Genomic DNA, 20,545 nt, shown 5'->3' with positions numbered 1-20,545 from the left:
GGTAGCCTAAGCATGATTGTTTTGGGATCATTAAGGATGGGAAGCCTCCTCAAAATGCCCAGGTGTCTGAAGAACAGAAAAGCCCAGACTGGTTATAAAGTTCATGCCTCACCAACGGGAGCCCTAGAGTCCTTTCTACTTCCCTGTTCTACTTGCCTAGTAAATTTTCTTTGTTCCCAACACTAAAAGGAGAAGTCTTCTTATAATGTTTCACACATGTGTGCATCAAGAGTATATAAATAGTTTCAAGAAACAAAACTCATACCTCAGCCAAATTCCCCAGAAACCATGAACCCATAAAGAGCAATCATTTGCAGCCAAAAGAAAATCCGTGTAGCCTCGAAATTAACCATTGTTCAGTTATCCATTTTTTTCTTTGTGCCACAGAATAAATATTTCATGAAATGAAAACTATGTGTATGTATTTTTTCACTTAGTATGTAAAAAGGCCAATGGAAATCTCAAGAGGTTTGGAGTTTGAATTTTGTATAAAGTGAGTTCTGTGGATACAACTTCAATGCTGTGAATATATTCTGGAATTGTTACCCCATCAAAGGGGATTATACCACTATGTGACCCAAAAACACTGTTTTCTTCTTGCAAAAGTTTTTCTATGGTAAAAAAAAAGGCCATTGAACCAAACATGTATGTAATGACATAGTAAAAATGGTAATTATTGAAAAGTCAAAGCTGAAAATTTGAGGTTATTTTCTGTGTTGTAATATCATAATACACAACTGATAATATTAATTGAAAAAAAAAGCTTTGAGAGGGAAGGAAAATCAAATAAATTTGATTTTTTTTAAGTGATGCTATCAAAGATTGGAAATAATTCCTTAAAAAAAGTAAATACTGGGCCTCCCTGGTGGCACAAGTGGTTGAGCGCTGCACTGTGGGGGGTGGTCCACAGCCTCTGCAGCATGAGTTCAGTCCCTGGTTGGCCAGGGAGCATCCCACATGGCGTGGCAGACCTCTCCTGTCTCACCCGCTGCTGCTCCCCTCAGCATTGTATTTCAGTCAGTCTGCCTGTTCTGCTCCCCACTCTGTCTCTGGTGAATCCTCTCACCCCCCCGCATCTCTGACCTGTACCCCAGCTCTTATATGCATAAATAAATAAATCTTTTAAAAAAAAATAAATACTTAATAGTGCCACTTGAAACCTCTTAGTAAAAGTTAATGTTCTTTCAACATCATCACCTAAAATGGAAAATTTTAAGGTAATTTCACAAGAGCATACTAAGAAGTCATGATAAGATGGGAAAACAGTTATCTCAGGCCCCAAACTTTCTTTCCGACTGAGAGCCATCCACTCTCACAAGTCTAGGAAAAAGTACCTCATCACTATGTTTTTTTCCAAAGAACTTTATTTCACTCATGTATTTTTTTGTAATTGGAATGAATGATATTTTCTACCAAGGACAACACAACTCTGCTTAGAATTAACCTTTGGGTCTTGTAATTTTCAACACTAGGTATAAAGTTAATACCATGTTAATATCTTATGACAGATAATCACAGGAATAATATAAAAGCTGGAGTAATTCCCACCTAGCCAATATGAACATAAGAAGTCATTATTGCCTTCTCCTGGGGCAAGGGTGTACATTATTGCCATGACCCAAAAGCCTTCAATTTTATTTGAATTTCTCTAGGTAATTTTGTACTTAATCCATGTTCACACACAGAAGACTGGGAATACATGGCTTATATTTAGTAACAGCAGGTCTATAAAAGGTGAAATACTCATTTTTTGTTTTTTGTTTTTTTTGGTAGCATAGAGTGAATATACAACAATTAAGTAGAAAATAATTCTCTTTGATATGACATTAGATTTCTTTTAAAGTTGCTTCTTTTATGCTAATTTAGTTCCATAGATTGTTTTTGTATCAACTACAAGCAATTGAAATTTAGAACAGAGTAATAAAATGGACCTTAAATTTAAGTAATGTCAATAATATTACTGGTCCAAACCAAAGTTTATAAAATAGAAGAAAAAGTTGGACAGAATGACTTTCAGGAAGCAACACTGATAGAGGAATTCAGTGCAGATTTTATTTTATCTACTGCTGGGTTTGGCAAACTGTGGTCTGAGACAAATATGGTAACCTGCCTCCTATACAGGCATGCTTCAGAGATATTACAGATTTGATTCCAGAACATAGCAAACATTAAAGCTCACGAACCAAACTCTGCTAGTTTCAAACTTTTCTTCTGCAACTTCCTCACCTCTCTTGGCCTTCATAGAATCAAAGACAGTTAGGGCCTTGCTCTAAACGAGACTTTGGTTTTAAGGTTGTGGCCAGTTTAACCTTCTATCCAGACCACTAAAACTTTCTCCATATCAGCAAAGATGCTTCCTTATCACTCTTATGTTCATTATACGTAACACTTTTCATTTCCTTGAAGAACTTTTCCTTTGCCTTCACAAGTTGGCTAACTGGCAGATGAGACCTAACTTTCCATTTATCTCAGTTTTCAATGAGCCTTTTTCTTGTAACCTAGTCATTTCTGGCTTTTCATTTAAAATGAGAGAAGTGTGACTCTTTTTTTTCTGTTGAACAGTTAAAAACAATTACAAGGGTATTGATTGGCTTAATTTGAATGTTGTGTCTCAGAGACTAGGGAGGCCTGGGGGCAGGGTGGAGGGAGAGGGAGGGAGAGAGAGAGAGAGAGAGAGAGAGAGAGAGAGAGAGAGAGAGAGAGAGAGAGAGAGAAAGAGAGAGAAAGGAATGACTGATTGATCTGGGGAGCATACAGTACAAACATATCTATCAATTAAATTTGTTGCCTTCTATGGATGTGCTTTGTGGCTCCTGAAAACAATCACAATAGGTATATCAAGATCACCAAGAGATAACAATAATGAAAAAGTTTAAAATACCGTGAGGATTACCAAAATGTGACAGAGAGACACAAAATGAGCACATGATGTTGGAAAAATGGTGCTGACAGGCTTGCTGGATGCAGTGTTGCCACAAACCTTAAATATGTAAAAATGCAATAAAAATGAAGTATATGTAAATAAAGTATTATTGGAATATAGTCACACCTATTTATTTCCACATCATCCTTACATCCTTACAGCACCAGTGTAGAGTAGTCACAACACTGCACAAAGCTATGGTGCATAAAGCTGAAAAAATTTTACTATCAGGTTTATAGAAAACATTGGCCAACCCCTTACTCTATAGCAGTTTTTCTTAAGCAGTCCTGTTGAAGAAGGTAATTGAGAGTATGTGACCACAGGGTGACCCAAAAATTGGACTTGGATAATTGGTTATTCCCCTTTTGTCCAGCTACTGTTCACAAACTTGAAGCCACTTTAAGCACACAGTCTTGAAAGAATAATGTGTTATTTAAACTATCTGGGCTATATATGTAACTGTCTGGACTATATAGCAACCCATCAAGGTGTCTATGTATACACTTAAGGTTCTAGTGAGTTGGTATGGAGATCAATCTGTCTTAGGGTAGCACAAGACAAGTCCTCTGTGTAAGTTCCCTGGTTTATTAAAATAGCCACCCACCAACCTGCAGTGGTCTTCCTCTTTCTTGCCTCTCTCCTTTCCCTCTGCCCTTGGGGATCCGTTTTGAATTTTACCCAAGAAATTCTGGAGGTTGAGAATTAACACTAACTCCCAAACCAACCTCATAACCATGTACTGACCAAACACGGCCATGAGTGACAAATGCTCAGCCCCAGGGAATCTGACAAAAAAAAAAAAAGTATCTTCCTCAGAATGAAACCAGCAGCCCCTGTGGAGATGGCAATTCTCCATTGCGTTGATATGGGAGAATTTGCATTGATATGGAAGAGAGAATAGATTCAAGCAAACTATTGAAGATATGAAGAGCAGATGATGGAATAAACAACACATGCGTGTGTGTGTGTGTGTGCATGTGCGTGTGTGTATTTTAGTATCACATAATAGATGTGGTCAACAAGCCATCAAAAGTTCCCAACAGGGATGTTTAGAAATGTTTTACTGTTTTTACTTAGGTATAATATACATTTAAAAAGTACAGAAATCTCAACTACATGAATTAATTCTTATAATGTGTGCATGCCCATGTAACTACCACACAGTTGTAGATGTAGATGTGACTCAAAATTTGGACTTGGAAAACACACCAGATTTTTTCCAAGTGCTCCCTTTGGGTCATACATTAATTTGCAAAGACAACTATTGTTTTTAGTTTTATAATGCAATAGGCAATCCTTAAGATGCCCTCCCCCATTGATCCCTACTTCTGTAGTATTTGCATCCTTGTATAGTTCCCTCCCACATTGTACCTGGGTTGTCTTGTATAATCAACAATAAAATAAAGAATAAATGACTGCATGCCTCTTCTGATACTCAATTATAAAAAGACTGTAGCTCCACAGTCATACTTCTTTTTTTTTTTTTTATAGAGGCATGTTATTTATTTATTTATTAGTTTGTTTGTTTGTTTGTTTGTTTGTTTGTTTGTTTTGTTTATACATGCACTGAGTACAGTCAGAAGCGCGGGAGGGTGAGAGAATTCACCAGAGCCAGAGCGGGGTGCAGAGCAGGCAGAAGGACCGAAGTACACTGCTGAGGGGAGCAGCGGGCGGCAGGAGAGGTCTGCGCGCCATGTGGGACCCTCCTCCGGTGGCTGGGGAGCAGCCGGGGATCGAACCGGCACCGCAGAGATCGCGGGCAGCTTCGCAACCCAGCGCTCAACCGCTGCGCCACCGGGGAGGCCCCACAGTCATACTTCTTACCTTCAACTCTATTTAATGTGATATCTGAAGAGTTACATCACTTTTCTCTTGCTTATTGATTGTTTTTTATATATATGTATTCATGTCTGTGTATTTATGGTCTATCTCTTGAAAGTAAAAAAAAATGCATGTTATTATCATCTGAAAATCTTTCAAACTGGTGTTTAGTCCATTTATATTTAATATAATTTCTGATGTATATGAATTTATACTTTCAATGTTGCTTTCAATGAATTTATACTTTCAATGAATTTATACTTTCAATGTTTCAATGTTGCTATCTATTTGATCATTTCCTATTTTCATTTTTAAAATCTCTTTCCTGCTTTCTATTAGAAAAAGTAATGCTCTATTTTTCCAATTCCTTCTTTATTAGGTTTTTAATGGTACATTATTTTATTTTGTATTAGTAGTTATTCTAAATTTTTCAACATACATATGCAAATTATTGCAGCCTCTACTATGAATATTTCCAGAACGAAAAAAGGAACTTCCCAGACTCCAATGTCTTCTCTCTTTGTGCAATTATTGTCATATATTTTAATTCTATGTACACTCAAACCTCAGTATTATCATTATTGTTGTTTTAAATAAAATTATTTCTATTTACCCATGAATGTAGTATTTCCAAAAGCTTTTATTGCCTTCTCCATTACTGCTTCCATTTGGCAACTGTACTACTAAAAAACAGTATTGGTTGTTGTCGTAAAAGTCATATTACCTATCAGGCTCTAACATTCAGTGCTTTTTCACTTCAAATAAGAAATAAGGTCCAGATGCCATAGATGGAGATTCATGATGGTCTTCTAAATTAACTTCCACCTCTATCAACTTCCTTATCTAAATTCTTCCTTCTGAGCTCACTGAAATTATCATGATCATAAAAACATGTGTACCTGAGATTGACCAAAAGGACCCATGAGATGTAATATAAAAGCATTTTTATTTTTGTTTCCCATTGATTTTTGAAACTTTCTTCCTTGGTGGTTACCTTCGATAATAACCTATCATTCTACAGTCATTTTTACACATGCCCAGTATAAATTCAGCAGAGAGAATATCAGAATAATATATTAATCCACATCCAATCTCCCTGAAAATTGAAGATTTCCTTTTCTTCTTCCACTTATGATCACCAACTAGTAAGTTGTATGAAGCAGGAATGACCATATTAACTGTAATTGACTTCTTTCTTTTTGTATATATATATATATCCTTCCCACTCCTACCTTCTATTTCAGACCAATATTGGGCTAGAATTGAGAAGTGGCATGAAAGATATTTAAGACAAGCTTTTTCTTCTACAGGAATTGTTCATGGTTTCTACAAAGTTTACTGTTATTGGTGATTACACCTGCATACTTCTTGACTATTTTGTTCCAAAATAATCCTCAAATTCTGGGAAATCACTCTGTCTTAATCTTACCCTCTAGGTGGCCCTATTGGACAAGTTCTAAAATGGCTTATAATTATGCACCACATTTGGTCCTCAGGAAGCGCTCATGCATGTTTCACATGTACAAACTCTGAAAACACAGGCCAATCACAACACACTAAGCACATTTCTTGCACTGCCATTAAGTGACTAGCTGTTCTTCTCTTCCTTACATATTCCTGGTAGGCATTAGATAGTAATGCAACTTCAGGAGACCCAGGAAACTCTCTGAGTGGTTCCATTAAAAGTGGTCTCTTTGTCTTGATAGGAATGTAGAATTATTTTTCACTTTACATATTTGAAAAGTAGTACTCAAAACACAGTTGACTCTAAAGAAAGACTCTTCAACAGCTTCCCTACTATGTAATGGTTGTAATGTGTAGATTTTTAAGGCATGTATCAGTTTTTGATCAGTCTTTGTAAGCTGTCTCTGGTCTAGTACCTTTTTTTTGAAATCAGCCTTAACTGTATCTCGAGTCTTAGTTGAAATGTAAAATATTTGGTTACATGTATTTGGCATTTGTTCATTACCAATGCTCTTCACAATCCTCTATTTTCTCAGTCTGCACTTTATCCATATTTCCATGTTATTACAGTTTTTGTATGGCTACAACAACATTTATGAGAGAATCTTTGAAATGTAAAACAACTGCAGTTTTATATTTCTTACTATTACATTATTATTAAATAATGTAGTTCACTATTTTTCTAGAAACATCACAGTATGGGGGCTATTTTGTTTCCAGATGCAAATGGTTTGAGTTGGGTGAATGCAAATCTTGTTTAGACAAAGTTCATAATATGCATAGCTAAATTTGTCTAAATGCATATACTACTTTGCCAGTACAGCAAGCTCTGAGGATTTATAAATCTGTTTATGAAATACAGTCCCCTGAATAAAATATATTAAGCATCTTTGCTGAGCTGCAATTAAAATTATAAAACACATATAAGATTTTTTTTTTTAGATATAACTGCATGCTTTACAGGTTTTCAATGCAGTGAAAAAAAAAAAGGTTTAGAGTGAAAATGAACTGGATTAGAGTTTTAGTCCACTATGGGATAGTTGTGTGTCCCTAAGTATACTATTTAACTTGCCCTTAAGTAAACTATTTCCCTGCACCTCAGATACCTCATCTATGAAAAAGGGAATCAATCCAACCCAGCTCACAGAGAGTCAATAATGAAATTACTGAAATGTGTAAAGTGCTCAACAGGATTCCTAGTAATAAAAATAAATTAATTGCCTTCCATTTTCTGCTATCCTCTCTCCTGATTTCAACCATGCCAACAGTAACTTTATTTATGAATTTTAAATCATTTCAAAGAAAGTAATTTGGATAAAAAATGAGATTTCTTTTAAAAGGAATTTCACTGTTTCCTTCCAAGTTTATCTTGAGCCTCACCATTAACTACCTACTCTTGAGTTTCCTCACTATCCATTGGACACTTCTATTACATGTTAGGAAGTAATGCCCTTCTTTTTATTTTCCTTATCTATACATCCACATTTTAAACTCATGTGGAACAGAAATTTGATCTATTATTTACTTTTACTCCCCTACATTCCATGCAGTCCCTTCTAAAAGTATAAACATGATGAAGATTTATTTATTGTCTCTTCTGATAGGGATTTAGGATCTTCAGGATTGGTAAGGCAAAGTGTTTCTGCATCACTAAACCAAGGAGCCTACTCTAGAAATTGTGAGAATTGTGAGGACCATGAAGTGATATAAATGATGGGCACTTGGTTTGGCCAATTATGATCAACTGTAATAAATGAGTCTTATTGATTTGGAGAGACAAAAGAAATCCATGTGGATCTAATAACAGAACCTACAATCTCAAAATCATACTTCATAAGGTTAGCCTGTTTATAAAATTAGTTAAAGAAAGGTAAAACTTAAATTAATAACACACTGATATGACTAGTGCCAAAAAAGAGTGAAAATTTTATACTTATTGTTTTAGGTTACTTTCACTGGAAAACAGATTCTGTGGTAGTGATTGCATATGGGTGATTTATTAAGGAATACTTTGGAGTCAATACTTGGGGAAGGGAAAGAAGATAGAGTGAGAAGAAAAAGAAGTTAGCTGAAATGCAATCTCAATGAAGACCTTGGCTAAAAACTCTGAAGCTTGAATGACCTTCAGGGTTGGTCCAAGTTAAGATGTATGGCTCAGGGCCTTCCAGGTGGCGCAGCGGTTGAGCGCTGGGTTGCGAAGCTGCCCGCGGCCTCTGCGGTGCCGGTTCGATCCCCAGCTGCTCCCCGGCCACCGGAGGAGGGTCCCACATGGCTTGCAGACCTCTCCTGCCACCCGCTGCTCCCCTCAGCAGTGTACTTCGGTCCTTCTGCCTGTTCTGCTCCCTGCTCTGGCTCTGGTGAATTCTCTCACCCTTCCGTGCTTCTGACTGTACCCAGTGCATGTATAAACCAAACAAACAAACAAATAGATAAATAAATAAGACATGCCTCTAGAAAATTTAAAAAAAAAAAAAAAAGATGTATGGCTCATCCTTACATCCTCTTACTATTTAATTGCTAGAATCAGAGAACCCTGGGAAGGAGGAATGGCCTTTGGAGAGGTGGTTCTCTTGAACATAATCAATTTCCAACATGGCATCCACTGAGGGCTATCCATTGGCAGACAGTCTTCTAGCATTTGGGGTGGTTGCTGCTTTTTTACTGGAGGAAAGATTTGGACATACAGCACACCTAGGAATGCTGACCCTCTTTTTTTTATTATTTTTATTTTTATTCTTTTTTAAAGATTTATTTAGTCATTTACACAAGATCTGGGGTCCAGGCCAGATGTGTGGGAGGATGAGAAGATTCACCAGAGACAGAATGGGGACCAGAACAGGCAGACTGATGAAATACACTGCTGAGAGGAGCAGCGGGCACAACAGGAGAGGTCTGCTGTGCCATGTGGGACCCTCGCCGGCTGGCCGGGATCGAACAGGTGCTGCAGAGGCTGCAGACAGCTTCACAGCGCTGCACTCAACTGCCTGTGCCACCAGGGGAGGCCCATGACCCTCTTTTAGATAGCATGTTCATGCCTATATACATAGTCTTTAATTGATCATCACAATAATAAAAACCTTTAAGTGTTCTTATTCATATTTAGTAAAAAAGTTATGGAGCTTGCTGGTTTTGATTTTTATTTATTATAATTAGTCTTTTTCCTGGTCCCTTATTTAGGTTTTCTAAACTCCTGCTATGAGTGAGACTATCAGTATTTTTCTTTTTCTTTCTGGCTTATTTCACTGAGCATGATCCCTTCCAGCTCTATCCATGTTACTGAAAATTACATGAGTTTATCTTTTTTGATTGCTGAGTAATATTCCATTGTGTATATGTACCACATCTTCTTCATCCAGTCATTTATTTTGGGGCATTTGGGTTGTTTCCATAGCTTACCTATTATACACAGTGCTACTATAAACATAGGGGTGCAGGTGTCCTTTTGAATTAATGTCTCTGTATCCTTGGGTAAATACCTGGGGGTGGAATTGCTAGATCAAATGGAAGCTCCATCTTTAGCTGAGGAATCTCTGCACATCAAAATCAACAAGCAACTATAAACAAGAGATACACTATGGCAGGAGAGGGGAGAAAGGAGTAGGATCAAAACAAGGGTGGTGGGAGTTGTTTGGGGACTATAACCAAGATGAAAATGTATACATTGTGCAAAAATGAAAAGTGATATGAAAATATATAAAATTAAAAAATTATTAATTAAAAAATAATGGAAAATATGTCCTATAAATAAAAACTAAGTATTTTTTGACAAAATACTCAAACATAGGTACTGAAGTTAAAAAAAAAAAAAACAGCAGTTGTGGTTCTTGAGGACCTAGTTATAAATTTCTAAAATATGAATATCTTATGATTATATTATTTCCATCCATATACAAGTCCACATTTTTACTTTGCTGTCCTTGGAAAAAACATATTCTAAATAATGGATGGAAAAACTGTACCTGTGTGCCAAATCTGGTCACATATTTTCCTTTTCTTCGTCTTTTAAAAAATGTATTTATTTATGCATGGAATAACTGGGATGTAAGCCAGAAATTCAGGGGTTGAGAAGATTTATCAGAGACAGAGTGGGGATTAGAACAGGCGGATCCACTGAGATACATTGCTGAGGGGAGCAGTGAGCAAGACAGGAGAGGTCTGCTGTACCATGTGGGTTAGCTCCTTGGTCAGGGATCAAGCTCAGGCCAAGGGGGTGATAATGCTGATATTTAGCCCCTATGCCATCAGGGAAGCCCAGGTCACAGATTTTTCTTAATAAAGTTTTATTGGAACACAGTCATGCTCATTTATTCATGTATTATCTATTTTGCACTATAAAGGCAGAGATACAGAGTTGTAATAGAGACTGCATAGCTTGTAAAATTTAAAATATATATTAACTGGTCCTTCACAGAAAATGTTTGCTGACCCCTATTCTCATATATTATAGAAATTCAAATGAGATTGAATTCAAAGATTCAAATGAGTATAAAATTAAGATTGATTTTCAATATACAATTGAGAATGATCTGAGCCTTTTCTTACTTTCTTTGAGAAGCATATTGTCCCCACATTGGGAAATGTGTTATCGATTTTTTTTAAATAATAAATTTTATTTTTATATTCCCCATACAATTGCAACCCCCCATTCTGACCCCAATCCCTCCCCTCCCGCCCCCCACCCCCCAAAAAGTGTCTCTGGTTCATAGTTTTTTGTTGATTTTGATTTTCACTTTCTTATAGTTATTCATTTTCCTGGTCTCTTATTTAAGTTTTCTAGATTCCTGCTATGAATGAGACCATCCGGTATTTTTCTTTTTCTTTTTGGCTTATTTCACTGAGCGTTATCATCAATTTTTAACCATATCCCACTTTCTGACTAAAGTATGTACATACTATAAAGAAATTTTCATTTAAATACCTTTCATCTATTCCTTTTTATTACTGTCATCATGGGATAATGAAGGAATAAACTAAAGGAATAAACATATGGTTAATGTAACTGTAGATAAACTAAATTTAGCCAATACGGTGTAACATATTAATTAAAGATTGAAATACCTTGTGGCAGTCCACATGCTTTATACTCATTTCAACACTTTTTATCTGAGATGCACAGGAAAACAAAAGCAGATTTAACAAATTTGTATATGACATGAAACTGTCAAATGATAGTTACTATATTCATTCAGTATTCAAAAGGAATATAAAAAGGTTGGAAAGACGGACCAACTAACTACATTTAACAGGGCTAAATGTAAACTTTTGTATTTGGATGAAAGAATTCAAAACACAATGATATCACGTAGAATGGAGAACACATGGCTAAAAAGCATAAAAGGTGAACAAGTTTTAGCATTACAGTTAACTGCAAGCTTAATTATAAATCACCCCTTTTATGTGGATCTGAAAAATGTTCATATGATTTTAGTGTGTGCTTTAATGTAATTATGTATTCTGTCCGGATGGAGGTGGCTAATTGTGTTGCATACTGCATTGTTCATAAGCCACCTGAATGCATTCAATGATGCATTCAATTTAGGAACCCATTTTGTAATAGGGACCTTGACAAATGCTCAGGATGTTCTACATTTTTTCTCTACCATAGACATCAGATACCTTTTTGCTCAGACCTTTGAAGCTAGGAAGCAGTCATAAAGCTGGGCTTTAATCAGAAGCACCTGCAGCAGAGTTTGGTTTGGGAGCCCAAAATGCAAAGCAGCAGGGAATATTTAGAATTCATTCCAGCAAGGATAAAATCAGGGGTTGTAGATCCAATTTACTGAGGCATCACAGTTAAGTTATGCGGCATGTGTTGTCAGTAGTGAATGTCATGGTATCTGTGGAGAAGCGAGGTTTCCCCAAGATCAGTTCTGTGTGTAATTTCAAACCCTGTTCATATCTCTCTCCCACCACATGAAGGATAGTGAACCAGATTGCCTCTAGGGCGCCTCTCAATTTGTATAGCCTGACAAAGTGTGTGTGCCTGTGTGTGCCTCTGTGTGTGTGTGTTATAGAAAAGTTATTGTGACAGGGACAAGGCAAAATTAATGACAGTGGCATAGGGAAGTGAGTAAATCTACCTACTTTTAAATGGCCAATATTAAGTTCTTATTCTATAAAGATAGAGCCAGGTATTTACCTTGTCTAATAAAAATCTTTTACAGAAAAAATGGGCCTCCCCGGTGGCGCAGTGGTTGAGCGCTGGGTTGCGAAGCTGCCCGCAGCCTCTGCGACGCCGGTTCGATCCCCGGCTGCTCCCGGGCCACGGGAGGAGGGTCCCACATGGTGCGCAGACCTCTCCTGCCGCCCGCTGCTCCCCTCAGCAGTGTACTTCGGTTCTTCTGCCTGCTCTGCTCCCCGCTCTGGCTCTGGTGAATTCTCTCACCCTCCCGCACTTCTGACTGTACCCAGTGCATGTATAAACAAAACAAACAAACAAACAAACAAATAAATAAGTAAAACATGCCTCTATTAAAAAAAAAAATCTTTTACAGAAAAAATTAAGCAGCACATGTTATGGGGAGACAGCCCAATTGGACATCACAAAAGTCAGTTCATAATGCAGAAGCAATGGTGTTTATGCTATTTGTTGCTAGATATGCCTGATGAAATTGCCTACAGTATATCATCGGGAAAGATGTCAGTTTTGGATTTTTTTTGCATATTTATTTAGGCATAGTATTTATGGTTTTTTATTATTCTGGTCTATTAGCCACAATCCTTTACCTAGCATTCTTCCCATTTGTAATCACCGGTACTGAGTGGAATGGTGTTATGAAAAGAGCATGGAGTTCAGAATCAGGCAAGACCTGAATTCAAGTCCCAGGTCCTCATCACTATGTCTATGTTTGTCACTTGGAGAAATTTACTGTAGCATTCTGGGGATATGTTTTCTGATCTATAAAGTAACAAAGAAAAGAATCTCTCCTCATACCTCAAGCGTCCATAATTTGGAGCATAGGAAGGCGCACAGCTAATGTTAGTTCTCATGCTTACCCTCATTTTTTTTTTAAGATTTATTTATTTATTTATTTATTTATTTATTTATTTATTTATTTATTTATTTATTTATTTATTTGATTTATTTATTTGATTTATGCAAGCACTGGGTACAGCCAGAAGTGCGGGAGGGTGAGAGAATCCACCAGAGCCAGAGCGGGGAGTAGAGCAGGCAGAAGGATAAAGCACACTGCTGAGGGGATCAGCGGGCAGCCGGAGAGGTCTGCGTACCATGTCGGACCCTCCTCCGGTGGCCAGGGAGCAGCCGGGGATCGAACCGGCGCTGCAGAGGCTGCTGGCAGCTTCGCAACCCAGCGCTCAACCGCTGCGCCACCGGGGAGGCCCTCTTTCTTTTTTTTTTTTTGACACTGTTTTCATTTTTGTGTTATGTGCCCAGAGACGGTGGGAGGTCAATAAACACTGGATTAAGTAAGGTTTTTCATTAAAAATTTTTTGTTTCAAGGGGAATATTCAAAAACACTGGGGGTGAGGGTGGGAGGGCTATAGCTCTTTTAAATCCCTTGGTAGAAATTCAAACTGAATGAACTAAGGTCCTGTAAAAAAAATTAAAAATAAAAAAAAATTAAAATGACTCCTTTACTTTGGGTAATTTCTATGACAATATTCAAGCCCGGAACTGTACAGAGGCCACTTATTTATTTCTATAAACTATTTCTATAAATATAATTCATAACTTATTTTCATAAAGTTTATCTCAAAAAGAAAGGCTCAAAAGTCAAACTATTTTGGACATAGAAGTATGAGGAAGAACAGAAAAGTGGTAAATCCTTACATTATTTTAAGGTATATTTTCACACAATTGACTTAGTAGTATTTAAGAGATCATGGGAAAGAATATTTCTAGAAGCAAGATATGTGCATGTATTTTACATATATATATATATGAATTAAATAAAGAAAAATATCGAGCAAGTCTCAGAACAGCAGCAGGTTAGAACCCAAACCATATTTATCAATAGAAGTATCTGTGTTTTAATGTGATTATTATCAAATTCATCTGGAAAAATATGCTACAAGAATAAGGAAAAAGTTAAATATGAGGGAGTCTAGTGCTACAAGTCATTAAAATAGAATATAAAATTATTATTCAAAAAGAAAAAGTATAAAATTTAATGAATTTGAAAGAATAGTCAATGTTACTCATAATTATATAAACACAACTTTAAATGAAGAAAGCATTTGTGTGTTCTTGAATCTGGCACATCACTGAATAAAAGGAAGAGGGAAAATAGACTTTTAGAGTGATATTCTGTTTCTCTTGCTATGAGTTAGTCTGTGTCTACTGTTTGCTATAACTCTAAGCTTCAGAGGCTAGAATTTTCTCTTGTGTCCTTGTTTTTGACTTCCTTATTGTTTGGAGGTTTCCTTATAGATCCATTATTAAATAGTGTCAGAGCCTCTTAGTTCTTTCCAGCTATAATCACTTTTTATAGTATGGGTGATTAAATGGCAGGGGGGTAGTCATTTTATAGTCTGAGTAGGTCTCAGTCTTTTAGAAGCCTATGTCCCTGAACTGTGACCTTTTACCAGTGCTTGCCATCTATTATTTTCAATACCATAAGTGAGATACAAGGGCTAGAGGGAGCTGGAGTTGAGTATTCCCATTCTCCCCTAGGTTGGTTAGGCTATGGACAATCCCCCCTCGATTAGGTTCTGGTGAAACACTTTCCCTTGAAGCCAGGTCTTTGTTAAGAAGAGCAGAGTAATCGCGACACATCTCTAAACTGTTACTTCCATAATCCAGCTGGAATAGGATGGGATTTTCTTCTGATTTTCACATTAAAAATACTATGGAATTCTTGGAGGAAAAACTCATACAAGTATGGACCCCCTCTCAGGGAAGCTAGGTCTCCAGGAATTTTGATTTCTCAAGCTCATTCTCTACCATTTAATAAACTACCCTTTACATATTCCTACCCAATGTTGGTTCAAGTGGTAGTGTCTTCTCCAGTAAGTTGTAAATTCTCTTTATCTGCCTGACTTTCTAGTTTTGGGGAATGGGCCCCGCCTTGCAATCACAATTCTCTGATAAATTTAAGAAGAGTTGTTGATTTTCAGTTTTTCAACATTATTTCTTATTATAAAGCCAAGAATAATGACTTATAAGCCATATGTACATATATACACATAAAACAAGATTAGTTCCCTATATAAACACAATATGACCATATAATCTGGAAGTTAACAGATATATTAATATCAGGACATTAATACTGGTATAGTACCATCAACTCAGCCTCAGATGCCACTCAAGTTGCAGCATTTGCTCCAACAACATCTTTGACAGCAAAGGGTAAGAATCATGAAAAATGAATTAGAAATTTTAAGGCAGAGTATAAACTGTACCCAGGGTATGCTAGTCAGGAAACCAGTAATGCTGTCTAGAGTTGTGGCATCATGATTGAGAGTAACAGAAGTAAGGCAGGAGAATGACATGGGCATGATTGAGCTGTGGCAGAGGAGAGTAGGCTTCACAATACACACACACACACACACATACACACACACAGTTTGCTTCCTGATTAAAGATTTACAGAGATTTTATTTTTAAACTTCTAATATGGTTTTAATATATCCTGTTATCTTTTAGCAGGTATTGGCTCCAGTTCAGAGTTTTATAAAAATTATCTTACTGAAACTCTTCAGTCTAAACCAAACCTTAATCAAAAACATAGTTCCTTCTGATTCTTCCAATGTTAATTCATACAGTAGTAAAAAATTCTGCCTTAAATTAGCTTTAATCTTCATTTATATCATATCATTTAAAATTGAGTTAACTTGTTAAATATAATTGATTACAGATTAAGCTTTCCAGGGAATAAGTATATCCTCTCATGTAAAATGAACAGAGAGAAAAATCAAAGCACTTGATGCAAGAAAATCCTAAACAGTCTAGTAGAATAGAAGGACAAAAAGGTTTTCTTATCTTCTGTGTTTCATCTTTTTTGGGGTCACATCTATATGTTTATGCTCACATGACCAAAATTGAGTGCATCTACCTCTAACAATTGGTAAATGGACATTCAACTCGTACCAAGAGTTCATCCAAAAATTTTTTTTATTTTTTAAATTCTAAATACTTGGAATTTTTCTGGTTGAAATTAAAATTTTAGCAGCACGTTTTGCTTATTTCCTTTGAGTAAACAGGTCAAAAAATTATGGAGGGTCAAAATATACCTGGGAATGTAGCACATCTTTTATAGACAGAGTTTATTTTTGATAATGTTGACTTTCATCCTGGGCTAGGTCATTAATCAGAATATAGCATCTAAAAACAGATTCATCTTAATCTGTGCCAGTACCCCTTGAGAAATCCAAGATATAAAGTGAGCCACAAAAAATTAGAAAAATGATATGGCATATCAGGAGAGGAAGGTAAACATCTCTCAACTCTAGAATTATATATTAAAAGAAGAGACATACTGAGTGCATATTTAGCAGTGGAAGCATACTCAGTTACCCCAGAATCCTGTCATGTGCCCATTTTTCTGAATAGGATAGTAAAAAAGCAGCCCAGGACTGTTTGAATTATCTGATTTACTGCTCAAATTTTTGAAAAACCAAAGGACTAGGTAATAGAAGAAAATATCTTCAAAATTATACATATTCTATGCATAGATTTATTACATAGTGAAAATAGTTTTTTGCTTAAAACAACACTGTTGACCTACATTTCTATACCAGAATCAAGAGGTTTTACCTGCTTTTTAAAACTTTTTCTTTATTATGGGTAATTACAGATTCATAACAGCTATTAGAAACAATGCAGAGAGAGCCTGTGGACCTTTTACCCAGTTCCACTCAAACAATAACATCTTCTAAGACTGTAGTTATAATATCACAAGCAAGGTATTGATATTTATGCAATTCAATGATCTTGTTAGAGGCATGTTGTTAACTTCCTAGGGAACTTGGCCTAAAGTGAGCTAAGTGTCTGTCTCTCTCTTTCAATTCTCTCATATTATTCCCCAAACTACATTTCCATATACTGCTGTGTTTATGTTTTAGATGAATGGGGAATTAATTGCTGTTTGGTGAAATAAGAAAAGAAGATGTACCAGGTACTTGAGAGTCACAGTGGTTGGAAGCAAAAAATTGAGCAAGTTGAGCTGGGGCTCCTGCAGTTTGAGATATCAAGCAGGTATTTGGTTTGACAACTCTGCAACTCAAATCCCAACACTACCATGCCTAGGAATAAAGCAAGCATTATAATTATGTCAAAGAAGCCAAGAAAAACTTGGCCACCTTCAGGAAAAACACCATCAACAACACCCAGCATATCTCCTTTGGAATGCTCCTCTAGGAAATGACTTCCTGTATTCCTTATGGCTTCTCTTTACACCTCCCATTGGCCTCTACAGTGAAATGTCAAGAATACAAAGATTTAGTTGGTTTTGTCTGGGGATAGAGTTTATTTTAAAGATGCTAACAAATTCAAGTGGCAGCAGAGTATAGTTTCTATAATATAAAATTTCAAACAACCAGTTACTGTTCTTCCCTCCCTTTGATGGGGCCCAAACCAAACAGCCCCAGATTCATTACAAAAGACCTCTATAGAGTACCTCATTATGCATCATTTAAAGAGAGTAGAAGAACACAAGCCCAGGAATCCTTTGGAATTTCAGACTATATAAATAGCCCTTTGGTGAATGACAGCTTAAGCTGTGCTATGCAAAAAGCATGGCAGAGACAATAAATTATTTGAACTGAGTTGGTTTTTCCATATTATTCTAACCCTTGAGCATCATAGGGACAATTTCCCTTAGCCATATTTCTATACTGAAGTCCAAGGGTAATATTTAGAGTGATTTCCCACGAGCTCTTGTGATGATCTGCATTATTAAAAACGATTATTTCCAGCCAGCAGCCATATCTGCCAGCAGTAAGGCAGGCAGGAAGCATTGTATGAGCTCCTGGCTCCAGGAACATTGCTGTAGATCCCTGGACAAAATGCCAGCGACTTTTTTCACCTGACTTGAGGGTTTTGGAAATAATTTTTCTTTGTGTCTGCAATCTATTTTAACAAAATAGTTTCTGTGTTTAGTTAACACTGGGATAACGGAGAAGATGAGGCCTTTGAGAATGGTTGTTTCATCAGCTAAGAATTCCTGGCAAATTTTAAACAACATAGTGTTTCACTCCTTGATTTTTTTTTTTTTTTGACTAAAATAATATAGCTGGTAAAACACTGCAGGTAGACTCAGAGCTTATATATAGCATAAAAACATGCAACTTAAGATTTATACAGAGCATAGGAAAATAATGTACTTGACTAAACATCTGCTAATGTCAGTCAGTGCCTATATATGTGGTGTGCCTCGGACATTCTTCCTATTTGTCTGAGCTTCTTTCAACAACATTTCTTGCCTGAATTTGGTGTCTATGCTATGAGTGTAGATGGCAGGAGACTTCTAAAGCCTAGAGAAGTGCAGAGGAAGTTTCCTCCAGAAATCTCCTGAAAGCCTTAGCCTCACAATAATAATAACATCCTGATGTCAACCACCTCCTTCCATTTTTTTGGCTATGTTTCAGCCAATGCCAGTCTTGACCAGAAACACAACTCTCTTCACTCCCTTTTATAAGAAATCCAAGCTCATTTAGTATATTATTTTTGAATTTTTATGGGATTGTGGCTTGGGGTGGGTAGGTAACATCCCACAGTCCATTGGCATTTCACTTAAAAAAACAGACGTTTTTCTTTGCCAAATCTTTCCTTCCTGCTGCCAACCACAAGGTCAAACAACCCTAACCATTCCTCCCACACTGTTCAGCCTCATTTCTTTTCTTTTCCCTCTTTGAAGGGTTCCTTCTTCCAGCCCGGGTGCCAGTCATTGTCTAGCTTCTTCCCCATTCTTAGCAATGTTCATTGCCCTACAAAGAAATTCTCATAATTGTTGTTTAGAAAACTCAGTTTCTACATATCATTAGATTAAGAAAAATGGCAATGATCTCAGAAGAACAGGAAGGAAAGAGCATGTCTCCCATCTCATCTCAGAAATCTTCAAAGCAGGAAGTAATCCCACTTAGAAACACAGAGAAAAATAATATACTCTGGGTTAGGGAAGGAGGCAAGATACAAGGGCAGCCTGGGTCAAAGCAGTTACTGACTCCTCAACTGAGATTGCAGATCGGAACCTTTGATTTGTTACTTTCTGTTGCATATAACTGGGATGTGTTTAAAGAAGACCAGGGGGAGGGATTGCTTAGAAATATTATGGAAGATGTGTTTCTATGTTTTCTGATTATCAGTATTTCAGAGCACACATTCTACCTTCTAAATTATCACCTTTTTACCCCACATTGATATGTCCAGTCCATAAAGTTTTATCCAGTTTCAGACTTTATAAGAAACCTTCATATTCAGAAAGTTAATATATTTTTAGAAAAACAAAATTCATAAATACTGATTGCTGCCTATGCTAATTTGTCAAAAAAACCTCTCAAATGGAGGTAAAATTTCAATATATAAAAATGGAGAAATATTATAGATGCAAATGATTACTTAATAAATATTTCAAAGCACAATATGCTTATAGGAATTTTCCCCTTTCTCTCTATTTTGCTCTCCCCCTCCCTGCATTTGGATCTCTCCTCTCTTCCATGTATATCATGGGAATATTACATTTAATCATACATGATAATCAGTTCTATTTTTTTTTTCAGAATTTCATCTCCAATTTCTGTGATCTACCCAGAAATTGCTGATAAAAATTCAGAGTTGCTTCATCTCTCCCAACATTTCTCATCTCCTTTAGTGGGGCTAGAAAGCACCCTTTAGAGAAAATGACAGCTAAGAAGTGTGGCTGTGCCTGTGAAAGGACAGCAGATATGGTCTAAGTGGCCTTTACCATTTTCTTTTCTTGCTAATATGTGGTCTATAGGGGAAAAAAAAAGTCAGATAAAACCAAGCTAAAAAATTCGACTTTTAAAGCTGGCTGTGGAATGGAGGCAACCCAAGGAGGAAGGGGAAGAAGATGGGGGAATGAGAACAAGGTGGAAAGGAAGCACACGGGTCTCAGGTGGCAGACTAGCAGCTCTTAGGTGGCGGGCACGCTATGGCAGCAATGCCTGAGGCGGGGATCCTACATCTACACGTGTATAATGGAAACAACAATGTAAACCAATGTTAACTCAATAAAAAATGAAATCAAAGGATCTAGAGTTAGATTGCAATGGAACTGAAGAGGCACACATATTAAACCTTTTGGATTTGGACAAAGGAGCAGAAAGTGCTGCTTTCTTGGATCTGTTTAATTGCTATAAGTTACAAAAGAGGAGACGAGAGAGAGAAAATTGGATATCCATTAAAGGATGATT

Source organism: Talpa europaea (genome assembly GCF_964194135.1).
Source record: "Talpa europaea genome assembly, chromosome: 3".
Taxonomy (NCBI): Eukaryota; Metazoa; Chordata; class Mammalia; order Eulipotyphla; family Talpidae; genus Talpa; species Talpa europaea.
Note: the sequence above shows the minus strand (reverse complement) of the source record.